The sequence below is a fragment of the Furipterus horrens genome, unplaced genomic scaffold, assembly GCF_987537825.1.
Source record: "Furipterus horrens unplaced genomic scaffold, mFurHor1.1.pri manual_scaffold_18, whole genome shotgun sequence".
Classification (NCBI taxonomy): Eukaryota; Metazoa; Chordata; class Mammalia; order Chiroptera; family Furipteridae; genus Furipterus; species Furipterus horrens.
The window spans coordinates 5366730-5381450 of NW_028327188.1; positions in this window are offsets into that span (position 1 = coordinate 5366730).

Genomic DNA, 14721 nt, shown 5'->3' on the forward strand with positions numbered 1-14721 from the left:
GTGTTTGCTCTTTAGTCTACTGTATCAACTCGAAAGCTCACTGAAGCATACAATGAAGCAGAACAACAACGGCACAGCAAGGGCATAATTCCATCTGTTGAAATCGTTTGATTATCTGTATATGGTGGTTAGAATTTCATCTGGTTGAAAACTGTTGCTGGCCTCCTTCGGAACACAGTCTTTATGAGTTAACAATAAGTGCAACAACAACTTTTAGAAAGACATACATGAGAACCAGATAGCATCTAATATCTTCAGTTCAAAGAGCTACATCTGTACTTTCAGTAGTACATGCGTTACTCTGCACGGAAAACAAGATATGTCGAGACATCGCTATCTCTGATTGTGCCTTCAATGGCAATGCCACGGGTCACTATCTCCCACAATGAATGCCATCACCGCACGGACAGGGAAGAGAAAGCAATAACTTCTGTTATAATTGCTAGAAATTGTGATGTTCTCTCCTGTTTCAAAGAATGGTGCTTTGCCTGATATAATTTCTAAGCTAGGTCTCTTTGAAAACACGGTATTTTCAGAGTTTCACAGTGAATTACCAAGAAACAACATAGGAAACCACTGGGAACGGTGAAGTCACATATAGATCCTTTGGTGTGTCAGGTGAAACACACTACCCAAAAGACTCCAGCGTTCTTTAAACCAGTGTTTGCTCTTTAGTCTACTGTTTCAACTCGAAAGCTCACTGAAGCATACAATGAAGCAGAACAACAACGGCACAGCAAGGGCATAATTCCATCTGTTGAAATCGTTTGATTATCTGTATATGGTGGTTAGAATTTCATCTGGTTGAAAACTGTTGCTGGCCTCCTTCGGAACACAGTCTTTATGAGTTAACAATAAGTGCAACAACAACTTTTAGAAAGACATACATGAGAACCAGATAGCATCTAATATCTTCAGTTCAAAGAGCTACATCTGTACTTTCAGTAGAACATGCGTTACTCTGCACGGAAAACAAGATATGTCCAGACATCGCTATCTCTGATTCTGCCTTCAATGGCAATGCCACCGGTCACTATCTCCCACAATGAATGCCATCACCGCACGGACAGGGAAGAGAAAGCAATAACTTCTGTTATAATTGCTAGAAATTGTGATGTTCTCTCCTGTTTCAAAGAATGATGCTTTGCGTGATATAAATTCTAAGCTAGGTCTCTTTGAAAACACGGTATTTTCAGAGTTTCACAGTGAATTACCAAGAAAAAACATAGGAAACCACTGGGAACGGTGAAGTCACATATAGATCCTTTGGTGTGTCAGGTGAAACACACTACCCAAAAGACTCCAGCGTTCTTGAAACCAGTGTTTGCTCTTTAGTCTACTGTATCAACTCTAAATCTCACTGAAGTATACAATGAAGCAGAACAACAACGGCACAGCAAGGGCATAATTCCATCTGTTGAAATCGTTTGATTATCTGTATATGGTGGTTAGAATTTCATCTGGTTGAAAACTGTTGCTGGCCTCCTTCGGAACACAGTCTTTATGAGTTAACAATAAGTGCAACAACAACTTTTAGAAAGACATACATGAGAACCAGATAGCATCTAATATCTTCAGTTCAAAGAGCTACATCTGTACTTTCAGTAGTACATGCGTTACTCTGCACGGAAAACAAGATATGTCGAGACATCGCTATCTCTGATTCTGCCTTCAATGGCAATGCCACCGGTCACTATCTCCCACAATGAATGCTATCACCGAACGGAAAGGGAAGAGAAAGCAATAACTTCTGTTATAATTGCTAGAAATTGTGATGTTCTCTCCTGTTTCAAAGAATGATGCTTTGCCTGATATAATTTCTAAGCTAGGTCTCTTTGAAAACACGGTATTTTCAGAGTTTCACAGTGAATTACCAAGAAACAACGTAGGAAACCACTGGGAACGGTGAAGTCACATATAGATCCTTTGGTGTGTCAGGTGAAGCACACTACCCAAAAGACTCCAGCGTTCTTGAAACCAGTGTTTGCTCTTTAGTCTACTGTATCAACTCGAAAGCTAACTGAAGCATACAATGAAGCAGAACAACAACGGCACAGCAAGGGCATAATTCCATCTGTTGAAATCGTTTGATTATCTGTATATGGTGGTTAGAATTTCATCTGGTTGAAAACTGTTGCTGGCCTCCTTCGGAACACAGTCTTTATGAGTTAACAATAAGTGCAACAACAACTTTTAGAAAGACATACATGAGAACCAGATAGCATCTCATATCTTCAGTTCAAAGAGCTACATCTGTACTTTCTGTAGTACATACGTTACTCTGCATGGAAAACAAGATATGTCCAGACATCGCTATCTCTGATTCTGCCTTCAATGGCAATGCCACCGGTCACTATCTCCCACAATGAATACCATCACCGCACGGACAGGGAAGAGAAAGCAATAACTTCTGTTATAATTGCTAGAAATTGTGATGTTCTCTCCTGTTTCAAAGAATGATCCTTTGCCTGATATAATTTCTAAGCTAGGTCTCTTTGAAAACACGGTATTTTCAGAGTTTCACAGTGAATTACCAAGAAACAACATAGGAAACCACTGGGAACGGTGAAGTCACTTATAAATCCTTTGGTGTGTCAGGTGAAGCACACTACCCAAAAGACTCCAGCGTTCTTGAAACCAGTGTTTGCTCTTTAGTCTACTGTATCAACTCGAAAGCTCACTGAAGCATACAATGAAGCAGAACAACAACGGCACAGCAAGGGCATAATTCCATCTGTTGAAATCGTTTGATTATCTGTATATGGTGTTTAGAATTTCATCTGGTTGAAAACTGTTGCTGGCCTCCTTCAGAACACAGTCTTTATGAGTTAACAATAAGTGCAACAACAACTTTTAGAAAGACATACATGAGAACCAGATAGCATCTCATATCTTCAGTTCAAAGAGCTACATCTGTACTTTCAGTAGTACATACGTTACTCTGCACGGAAAACAAGATATGTCCAGACATCGCTATCTCTGATTCTGCCTTCAATGGCAATGCCACCGGTCACTATCTCCCACAATGAATGCCATCACCGCACGGACAGGGAAGAGAAAGCAATAACTTCTGTTATAATTGCTAGAAATTGTGATGTTCTCTCCTGTTTCAAAGAATGATGCTTTGCGTGATATAAATTCTAAGCTAGGTCTCTTTGAAAACACGGTATTTTCAGAGTTTCACAGTGAATTACCAAGAAAAAACATAGGAAACCACTGGGAACGGTGAAGTCACATATAGATCCTTTGGTGTGTCAGGTGAAACACACTACCCAAAAGACTCCAGCGTTCTTGAAACCAGTGTTTGCTCTTTAGTCTACTGTATCAACTCTAAATCTCACTGAAGTATACAATGAAGCAGAACAACAACGGCACAGCAAGGGCATAATTCCATCTGTTGAAATCGTTTGATTATCTGTATATGGTGGTTAGAATTTCATCTGGTTGAAAACTGTTGCTGGCCTCCTTCGGAACACAGTCTTTATGAGTTAACAATAAGTGCAACAACAACTTTTAGAAAGACATACATGAGAACCAGATAGCATCTAATATCTTCAGTTCAAAGAGCTACATCTGTACTTTCAGTAGTACATGCGTTACTCTGCACGGAAAACAAGATATGTCGAGACATCGCTATCTCTGATTCTGCCTTCAATGGCAATGCCACCGGTCACTATCTCCCACAATGAATGCTATCACCGAACGGAAAGGGAAGAGAAAGCAATAACTTCTGTTATAATTGCTAGAAATTGTGATGTTCTCTCCTGTTTCAAAGAATGATGCTTTCCCTGATATAATTTCTAAGCTAGGTCTCTTTCAAAACACGGTATTTTCAGAGTTTCACAGTGAATTACCAAGAAACAACGTAGGAAACCACTGGGAACGGTGAAGTCACATATAGATCCTTTGGTGTGTCAGGTGAAGCACACTACCCAAAAGACTCCAGCGTTCTTGAAACCAGTGTTTGCTCTTTAGTCTACTGTATCAACTCGAAAGCTCACTGAAGCATACAATGAAGCAGAACAACAACGGCACAGCAAGGGCATAATTCCATCTGTTGAAATCGTTTGATTATCTGTATATGGTGGTTAGAATTTCATCTGGTTGAAAACTGTTGCTGGCCTCCTTCGGAACACAGTCTTTATGAGTTAACAATAAGTGCAACAACAACTTTTAGAAAGACGTACATGAGAACCAGATAGCATCTAATATCTTCAGTTCAAAGAGCTACATCTGTACTTTCTGTAGTACATACGTTACTCTGCATGGAAAACAAGATATGTCCAGACATCGCTATCTCTGATTCTGCCTTCAATGGCAATGCCACCGGTCACTATCTCCCACAATGAATACCATCACCGCACGGACAGGGAAGAGAAAGCAATAACTTCTGTTATAATTGCTAGAAATTGTGATGTTCTCTCCTGTTTCAAAGAATGATGCTTTGCCTGATATAATTTCTAAGCTAGGTCTCTTTGAAAACACGGTATTTTCAGAGTTTCACAGTGAATTACCAAGAAACAACATAGGAAACCACTGGGAACGGTGAAGTCACATATAGATCCTTTGGTGTGTCAGGTGAAGCACACTACCCAAAAGACTCCAGCGTTCTTGAAACCAGTGTTTGCTCTTTAGTCTACTGTATCAACTCGAAAGCTCACTGAAGCATACAATGAGGCAGAACAACAACGGCACAGCAAGGGCATAATTCCATCTGTTGAAATCGTTTGATTATCTGTATATGGTGGTTAGAATTTCATCTGGTTGAAAACTGTTGCTGGCCTCCTTCGGAACACAGTCTTTATGAGTTAACAATAAGTGCAACAACAACTTTTAGAAAGACATACATGAGAACCAGATAGCATCTAATATCTTCAGTTCAAAGAGCTACATCTGTACTTTCAGTAGTACATGCGTTACTCTGCACGGAAAACAAGATATGTCGAGACATCGCTATCTCTGATTCTGCCTTCAATGGCAATGCCACGGGTCACTATCTCCCACAATGAATGCCATCACCGCACGGACAGGGAAGAGAAAGCAATAACTTCTGTTATAATTGCTAGAAATTGTGATGTTCTCTCCTGTTTCAAAGAATGATGCTTTGCCTGATATAATTTCTAAGCTAGGTCTCTTTGAAAACACGGTATTTTCAGAGTTTCACAGTGAATTACCAAGAAACAACATAGGAAACCACTGGGAACGGTGAAGTCACATATAGGTCCTTTGGTGTGTCAGGTGAAGCACACTACCCAAAAGACTCCAGCGTTCTTGAAACCAGTGTTTGCTCTTTAGTCTACTGTATCAACTCGAAAGCTCACTGAAGCATACAATGAAGCAGAACAACAACGGCACAGCAAGGGCATAATTCCATCTGTTGAAATCGTTTGATTATCTGTATATGGTGGTTAGAATTTCATCTGGTTGAAAACTGTTGCTGGCCTCCTTCGGAACACAGTCTTTATGAGTTAACAATAAGTGCAACAACAACTTTTAGAAAGACATACATGAGAACCAGATAGCATCTAATATCTTCAGTTCAAAGAGCTACATCTGTACTTTCAGTAGTACATGCGTTACTCTGCACGGAAAACAAGATATGTCGAGACATCGCTATCTCTGATTCTGCCTTCAAGGCAATGCCACCGGTCACTATCTCCCACAATGAATGCCATCACCGCACGGACAGGGAAGAGAAAGCAATAACTTCTGTTATAATTGCTAGAAATTGTGATGTTCTCTCCTGTTTCAAAGAATGATGCTTTGCCTGATATAATTTCTAAGCTAGGTCTCTTTGAAAACACGGTATTTTCAGAGTTTCACAGTGAATTACCAAGAAACAACATAGGAAACCACTGGGAACGGTGAAGTCACATATAGATCCTTTGGTGTGTCAGGTGAAACACACTACCCAAAAGACTCCAGCGTTCTTGAAACCAGTGTTTGCTCTTTAGTCTACTGTATCAACTCGAAAGCTCACTGAAGCATACAATGAAGCAGAACAACAACGGCACAGCAAGGGCATAATTCCATCTGTTGAAATCGTTTGATTATCTGTATATGGTGGTTAGAATTTCATCTGGTTGAAAACTGTTGCTGGCCTCCTTCGGAACACAGTCTTTATGAGTTAACAATAAGTGCAACAACAACTTTTAGAAAGACATACATGAGAACCAGATAGCATCTAATATCTTCAGTTAAAAAAGCTACATCTGTACTTTCAGTAGAACATGCGTTACTCTGCACGGAAAACAAGATATGTCCAGACATCGCTATCTCTGATTCTGCCTTCAATGGCAATGCCACCGGTCACTATCTCCCACAATGAATGCCATCACCACACGGACAGGGAAGAGAAAGCAATAACTTCTGTTATAATTGCTAGAAATTGTGATGTTCTCTCCTGTTTCAAAGAATGATGCTTTGCCTGATATAAATTCTAAGCTAGGTCTCTTTGAAAACACGGTATTTTCAGAGTTTCACAGTGAATTACCAAGAAACAACATAGGAAACCACTGGGAACGGTGAAGTCACATATAGGTCCTTTGGTGTGTCAGGTGAAGCACACTACCCAAAAGACTCCAGCGTTCTTGAAACCAGTGTTTGCTCTTTAGTCTACTGTATCAACTCGAAAGCTCACTGAAGCACACAATGAAGCAGAACAACAACGGCACAGCAAGGGCATAATTCCATCTGTTGAAATCGTTTGATTATCTGTATATGGTGGTTAGAATTTCATCTGGTTGAAAACTGTTGCTGGCCTCCTTCGGAACACAGTCTTTATGAGTTAACAATAAGTGCAACAACAACTTTTAGAAAGACATACATGAGAACCAGATAGCATCTAATATCTTCAGTTCAAAGAGCTACATCTGTACTTTCAGTAGTACATGCGTTACTCTGCACGGAAAACAAGATATGTCGAGACATCGCTATCTCTGATTCTGCCTTCAAGGCAATGCCACCGGTCACTATCTCCCACAATGAATGCCATCACCGCACGGACAGGGAAGAGAAAGCAATAACTTCTGTTATAATTGCTAGAAATTGTGATGTTCTCTCCTGTTTCAAAGAATGATGCTTTGCCTGATATAATTTCTAAGCTAGGTCTCTTTGAAAACACGGTATTTTCAGAGTTTCACAGTGAATTACCAAGAAACAACATAGGAAACCACTGGGAACGGTGAAGTCACATATAGATCCTTTGGTGTGTCAGGTGAAACACACTACCCAAAAGACTCCAGCGTTCTTGAAACCAGTGTTTGCTCTTTAGTCTACTGTATCAACTCGAAAGCTCACTGAAGCACACAATGAAGCAGAACAACAACGGCACAGCAAGGGCATAATTCCATCTGTTGAAATCGTTTGATTATCTGTATATGGTGGTTAGAATTTCATCTGGTTGAAAACTGTTGCTGGCCTCCTTCGGAACACAGTCTTTATGAGTTAACAATAAGTGCAACAACAACTTTTAGAAAGACGTACATGAGAACCAGATAGCATCTAATATCTTCAGTTCAAAGAGCTACATCTGTACTTTCAGTAGAACATGCGTTACTCTGCACGGAAAACAAGATATGTCCAGACATCGCTATCTCTGATTCTGCCTTCAATGGCAATGCCACCGGTCACTATCTCCCACAATGAATGCCATCACCACACGGACAGGGAAGAGAAAGCAATAACTTCTGTTATAATTGCTAGAAATTGTGATGTTCTCTCCTGTTTCAAAGAATGATGCTTTGCCTGATATAAATTCTAAGCTAGGTCTCTTTGAAAACACAGTATTTTCAGAGTTTCACAGTGAATTACCAAGAAACAACATAGGAAACCACTGGGAACGGTGAAGTCACTTATAGATCCTTTGGTGTGTCAGGTGAAGCACACTACCCAAAAGACTCCAGCGTTCTTGAAACCAGTGTTTGCTCTTTAGTCTACTGTATCAACTCGAAAGCTCACTGAAGCATACAATGAAGCAGAACAACAACGGCACAGCAAGGGCATAATTCCATCTGTTGAAATCGTTTGATTATCTGTATATGGTGGTTAGAATTTCATCTGGTTGAAAACTGTTGCTGGCCTCCTTCGGAACACAGTCTTTATGAGTTAACAATAAGTGCAACAACAACTTTTAGAAAGACATACATGAGAACCAGATAGCATCTAATATCTTCAGTTCAAAGAGCTACATCTGTACTTTCAGTAGTACATGCGTTACTCTGCACGGAAAACAAGATATGTCGAGACATCGCTATCTCTGATTGTGCCTTCAATGGCAATGCCACCGGTCACTATCTCCCACAATGAATGCCATCACCGCACGGACAGGGAAGAGAAAGCAATAACTTCTGTTATAATTGCTAGAAATTGTGATGTTCTCTCCTGTTTCAAAGAATGGTGCTTTGCCTGATATAATTTCTAAGCTAGGTCTCTTTGAAAACACGGTATTTTCAGAGTTTCACAGTGAATTACCAAGAAACAACATAGGAAACCACTGGGAACGGTGAAGTCACATATAGATCCTTTGGTGTGTCAGGTGAAACACACTACCCAAAAGACTCCAGCGTTCTTTAAACCAGTGTTTGCTCTTTAGTCTACTGTTTCAACTCGAAAGCTCACTGAAGCATACAATGAAGCAGAACAACAACGGCACAGCAAGGGCATAATTCCATCTGTTGAAATCGTTTGATTATCTGTATATGGTGGTTAGAATTTCATCTGGTTGAAAACTGTTGCTGGCCTCCTTCGGAACACAGTCTTTATGAGTTAACAATAAGTGCAACAACAACTTTTAGAAAGACATACATGAGAACCAGATAGCATCTAATATCTTCAGTTCAAAGAGCTACATCTGTACTTTCAGTAGAACATGCGTTACTCTGCACGGAAAACAAGATATGTCCAGACATCGCTATCTCTGATTCTGCCTTCAATGGCAATGCCACCGGTCACTATCTCCCACAATGAATGCCATCACCGCACGGACAGGGAAGAGAAAGCAATAACTTCTGTTATAATTGCTAGAAATTGTGATGTTCTCTCCTGTTTCAAAGAATGGTGCTTTGCCTGATATAATTTCTAAGCTAGGTCTCTTTGAAAACACGGTATTTTCAGAGTTTCACAGTGAATTACCAAGAAACAACATAGGAAACCACTGGGAACGGTGAAGTCACATATAGATCCTTTGGTGTGTCAGGTGAAACACACTACCCAAAAGACTCCAGCGTTCTTTAAACCAGTGTTTGCTCTTTAGTCTACTGTTTCAACTCGAAAGCTCACTGAAGCATACAATGAAGCAGAACAACAACGGCACAGCAAGGGCATAATTCCATCTGTTGAAATCGTTTGATTATCTGTATATGGTGGTTAGAATTTCATCTGGTTGAAAACTGTTGCTGGCCTCCTTCGGAACACAGTCTTTATGAGTTAACAATAAGTGCAACAACAACTTTTAGAAAGACATACATGAGAACCAGATAGCATCTAATATCTTCAGTTCAAAGAGCTACATCTGTACTTTCAGTAGAACATGCGTTACTCTGCACGGAAAACAAGATATGTCCAGACATCGCTATCTCTGATTCTGCCTTCAATGGCAATGCCACCGGTCACTATCTCCCACAATGAATGCCATCACCGCACGGACAGGGAAGAGAAAGCAATAACTTCTGTTATAATTGCTAGAAATTGTGATGTTCTCTCCTGTTTCAAAGAATGATGCTTTGCGTGATATAAATTCTAAGCTAGGTCTCTTTGAAAACACGGTATTTTCAGAGTTTCACAGTGAATTACCAAGAAAAAACATAGGAAACCACTGGGAACGGTGAAGTCACATATAGATCCTTTGGTGTGTCAGGTGAAACACACTACCCAAAAGACTCCAGCGTTCTTGAAACCAGTGTTTGCTCTTTAGTCTACTGTATCAACTCTAAATCTCACTGAAGTATACAATGAAGCAGAACAACAACGGCACAGCAAGGGCATAATTCCATCTGTTGAAATCGTTTGATTATCTGTATATGGTGGTTAGAATTTCATCTGGTTGAAAACTGTTGCTGGCCTCCTTCGGAACACAGTCTTTATGAGTTAACAATAAGTGCAACAACAACTTTTAGAAAGACATACATGAGAACCAGATAGCATCTAATATCTTCAGTTCAAAGAGCTACATCTGTACTTTCAGTAGTACATGCGTTACTCTGCACGGAAAACAAGATATGTCGAGACATCGCTATCTCTGATTCTGCCTTCAATGGCAATGCCACCGGTCACTATCTCCCACAATGAATGCTATCACCGAACGGAAAGGGAAGAGAAAGCAATAACTTCTGTTATAATTGCTAGAAATTGTGATGTTCTCTCCTGTTTCAAAGAATGATGCTTTGCCTGATATAATTTCTAAGCTAGGTCTCTTTGAAAACACGGTATTTTCAGAGTTTCACAGTGAATTACCAAGAAACAACGTAGGAAACCACTGGGAACGGTGAAGTCACATATAGATCCTTTGGTGTGTCAGGTGAAGCACACTACCCAAAAGACTCCAGCGTTCTTGAAACCAGTGTTTGCTCTTTAGTCTACTGTATCAACTCGAAAGCTAACTGAAGCATACAATGAAGCAGAACAACAACGGCACAGCAAGGGCATAATTCCATCTGTTGAAATCGTTTGATTATCTGTATATGGTGGTTAGAATTTCATCTGGTTGAAAACTGTTGCTGGCCTCCTTCGGAACACAGTCTTTATGAGTTAACAATAAGTGCAACAACAACTTTTAGAAAGACATACATGAGAACCAGATAGCATCTCATATCTTCAGTTCAAAGAGCTACATCTGTACTTTCTGTAGTACATACGTTACTCTGCATGGAAAACAAGATATGTCCAGACATCGCTATCTCTGATTCTGCCTTCAATGGCAATGCCACCGGTCACTATCTCCCACAATGAATACCATCACCGCACGGACAGGGAAGAGAAAGCAATAACTTCTGTTATAATTGCTAGAAATTGTGATGTTCTCTCCTGTTTCAAAGAATGATCCTTTGCCTGATATAATTTCTAAGCTAGGTCTCTTTGAAAACACGGTATTTTCAGAGTTTCACAGTGAATTACCAAGAAACAACATAGGAAACCACTGGGAACGGTGAAGTCACTTATAAATCCTTTGGTGTGTCAGGTGAAGCACACTACCCAAAAGACTCCAGCGTTCTTGAAACCAGTGTTTGCTCTTTAGTCTACTGTATCAACTCGAAAGCTCACTGAAGCATACAATGAAGCAGAACAACAACGGCACAGCAAGGGCATAATTCCATCTGTTGAAATCGTTTGATTATCTGTATATGGTGTTTAGAATTTCATCTGGTTGAAAACTGTTGCTGGCCTCCTTCAGAACACAGTCTTTATGAGTTAACAATAAGTGCAACAACAACTTTTAGAAAGACATACATGAGAACCAGATAGCATCTCATATCTTCAGTTCAAAGAGCTACATCTGTACTTTCAGTAGTACATACGTTACTCTGCACGGAAAACAAGATATGTCCAGACATCGCTATCTCTGATTCTGCCTTCAATGGCAATGCCACCGGTCACTATCTCCCACAATGAATGCCATCACCGCACGGACAGGGAAGAGAAAGCAATAACTTCTGTTATAATTGCTAGAAATTGTGATGTTCTCTCCTGTTTCAAAGAATGATGCTTTGCGTGATATAAATTCTAAGCTAGGTCTCTTTGAAAACACGGTATTTTCAGAGTTTCACAGTGAATTACCAAGAAACAACGTAGGAAACCACTGGGAACGGTGAAGTCACTTATAAATCCTTTGGTGTGTCAGGTGAAGCACACTACCCAAAAGACTCCAGCGTTCTTGAAACCAGTGTTTGCTCTTTAGTCTACTGTATCAACTCGAAAGCTCACTGAAGCATACAATGAAGCAGAACAACAACGGCACAGCAAGGGCATAATTCCATCTGTTGAAATCGTTTGATTATCTGTATATGGTGTTTAGAATTTCATCTGGTTGAAAACTGTTGCTGGCCTCCTTCAGAACACAGTCTTTATGAGTTAACAATAAGTGCAACAACAACTTTTAGAAAGACATACATGAGAACCAGATAGCATCTCATATCTTCAGTTCAAAGAGCTACATCTGTACTTTCAGTAGTACATACGTTACTCTGCACGGAAAACAAGATATGTCCAGACATCGCTATCTCTGATTCTGCCTTCAATGGCAATGCCACCGGTCACTATCTCCCACAATGAATGCCATCACCGCACGGACAGGGAAGAGAAAGCAATAACTTCTGTTATAATTGCTAGAAATTGTGATGTTCTCTCCTGTTTCAAAGAATGATGCTTTGCGTGATATAAATTCTAAGCTAGGTCTCTTTGAAAACACGGTATTTTCAGAGTTTCACAGTGAATTACCAAGAAAAAACATAGGAAACCACTGGGAACGGTGAAGTCACATATAGATCCTTTGGTGTGTCAGGTGAAACACACTACCCAAAAGACTCCAGCGTTCTTGAAACCAGTGTTTGCTCTTTAGTCTACTGTATCAACTCTAAATCTCACTGAAGTATACAATGAAGCAGAACAACAACGGCACAGCAAGGGCATAATTCCATCTGTTGAAATCGTTTGATTATCTGTATATGGTGGTTAGAATTTCATCTGGTTGAAAACTGTTGCTGGCCTCCTTCGGAACACAGTCTTTATGAGTTAACAATAAGTGCAACAACAACTTTTAGAAAGACATACATGAGAACCAGATAGCATCTAATATCTTCAGTTCAAAGAGCTACATCTGTACTTTCAGTAGTACATGCGTTACTCTGCACGGAAAACAAGATATGTCGAGACATCGCTATCTCTGATTCTGCCTTCAAGGCAATGCCAGCGGTCACTATCTCCCACAATGAATGCCATCACCGCACGGACAGGGAAGAGAAAGCAATAACTTCTGTTATAATTGCTAGAAATTGTGATGTTCTCTCCTGTTTCAAAGAATGATGCTTTGCCTGATATAATTTCTAAGCTAGGTCTCTTTGAAAACACGGTATTTTCAGAGTTTCACAGTGAATTACCAAGAAACAACATAGGAAACCACTGGGAACGGTGAAGTCACATATAGATCCTTTGGTGTGTCAGGTGAAACACACTACCCAAAAGACTCCAGCGTTCTTGAAACCAGTGTTTGCTCTTTAGTCTACTGTATCAACTCGAAAGCTCACTGAAGCATACAATGAAGCAGAACAACAACGGCACAGCAAGGGCATAATTCCATCTGTTGAAATCGTTTGATTATCTGTATATGGTGGTTAGAATTTCATCTGGTTGAAAACTGTTGCTGGCCTCCTTCGGAACACAGTCTTTATGAGTTAACAATAAGTGCAACAACAACTTTTAGAAAGACATACATGAGAACCAGATAGCATCTAATATCTTCAGTTAAAAAAGCTACATCTGTACTTTCAGTAGAACATGCGTTACTCTGCACGGAAAACAAGATATGTCCAGACATCGCTATCTCTGATTCTGCCTTCAATGGCAATGCCACCGGTCACTATCTCCCACAATGAATGCCATCACCACACGGACAGGGAAGAGAAAGCAATAACTTCTGTTATAATTGCTAGAAATTGTGATGTTCTCTCCTGTTTCAAAGAATGATGCTTTGCCTGATATAAATTCTAAGCTAGGTCTCTTTGAAAACACGGTATTTTCAGAGTTGCACAGTGAATTACCAAGAAACAACATAGGAAACCACTGGGAACGGTGAAGTCACATATAGATCCTTTGGTGTGTCAGGTGAAGCACACTACCCAAAAGACTCCAGCGTTCTTGAAACCAGTGTTTGCTCTTTAGTCTACTGTATCAACTCGAAAGCTCACTGAAGCATACAATGAAGCAGAACAACAACGGCACAGCAAGGGCATAATTCCATCTGTTGAAATCGTTTGATTATCTATATATGGTGGTTAGAATTTCTTCTGGTTGAAAACTGTTGCTGGCCTCCATCTGAACACAGACTTTATGAGTTAACAATAAGTGCAACAACAACTTTTAGAAAGACATACATGAGAACCAGATAGCATCTAATATCTTCAGTTCAAAGAGCTACATCTGTACTTTCAGTAGTACATGTGTTACTCTGCACGGTAAACAAGATATGTCCAGACATCGCTATCTCTGATTCTGCCTTCAATGGCAATGCCAGCGGTCACTATCTCCCACAATGAATGCCATCACCGCACGGACAGGGAAGAGAAAGCAATAACTTCTGTTATAATTGCTAGAAATTGTGATGTTCTCTCCTGTTTCAAAGAATGATGCTTTGCCTGATATAATTTCTAAGCTAGGTCTCTTTGAAAACACGGTATTTTCAGAGTTTCACAGTGAATTACCAAGAAACAACATAGGAAACCACTGGGAACGGTGAAGTCACTTATAGATCCTTTGGTGTGTCAGGTGAAGCACACTACCCAAAAGACTCCAGCGTTCTTGAAACCAGTGTTTGCTCTTTAGTCTACTGTATCAACTCGAAAGCTCACTGAAGCATACAATGAAGCAGAACAACAACGGCACAGCAAGGGCATAATTCCATCTGTTGAAATCGTTTGATTATCTGTATATGGTGGTTAGAATTTCATCTGCTTGAAAACTGTTGCTGGCGTCCTTCGGAACACAGTCTTTATGAGTTAACAATAAGTGCAA